Here is a 255-nt window from a genome sequence, read left to right on the forward strand (position 1 = left end):
GTTATGTATATTAAGTTATTTTTTTAATTCATATATTCGCTTGTTTTCTATACATGAATTCATTTATTTTACTAATTAATACCATATTTTCTAATTGATCTTAAAAACATTAAAAAAAAGAAGAAAGAGGAGCCATATAGTAAAAGTATGAAACCAGTCATTTAAATCATCCAATAGATCTTCGTTCATTCATCTTTTGGAGTTTCTAATGAAGATAAAAGCAATAATTTTACTTCCCAAAAACAAATACTTCAT

The sequence above is a fragment of the Arachis ipaensis genome, chromosome B03 (assembly GCF_000816755.2).
Source record: "Arachis ipaensis cultivar K30076 chromosome B03, Araip1.1, whole genome shotgun sequence".
Taxonomy (NCBI): domain Eukaryota; kingdom Viridiplantae; phylum Streptophyta; class Magnoliopsida; order Fabales; family Fabaceae; genus Arachis; species Arachis ipaensis.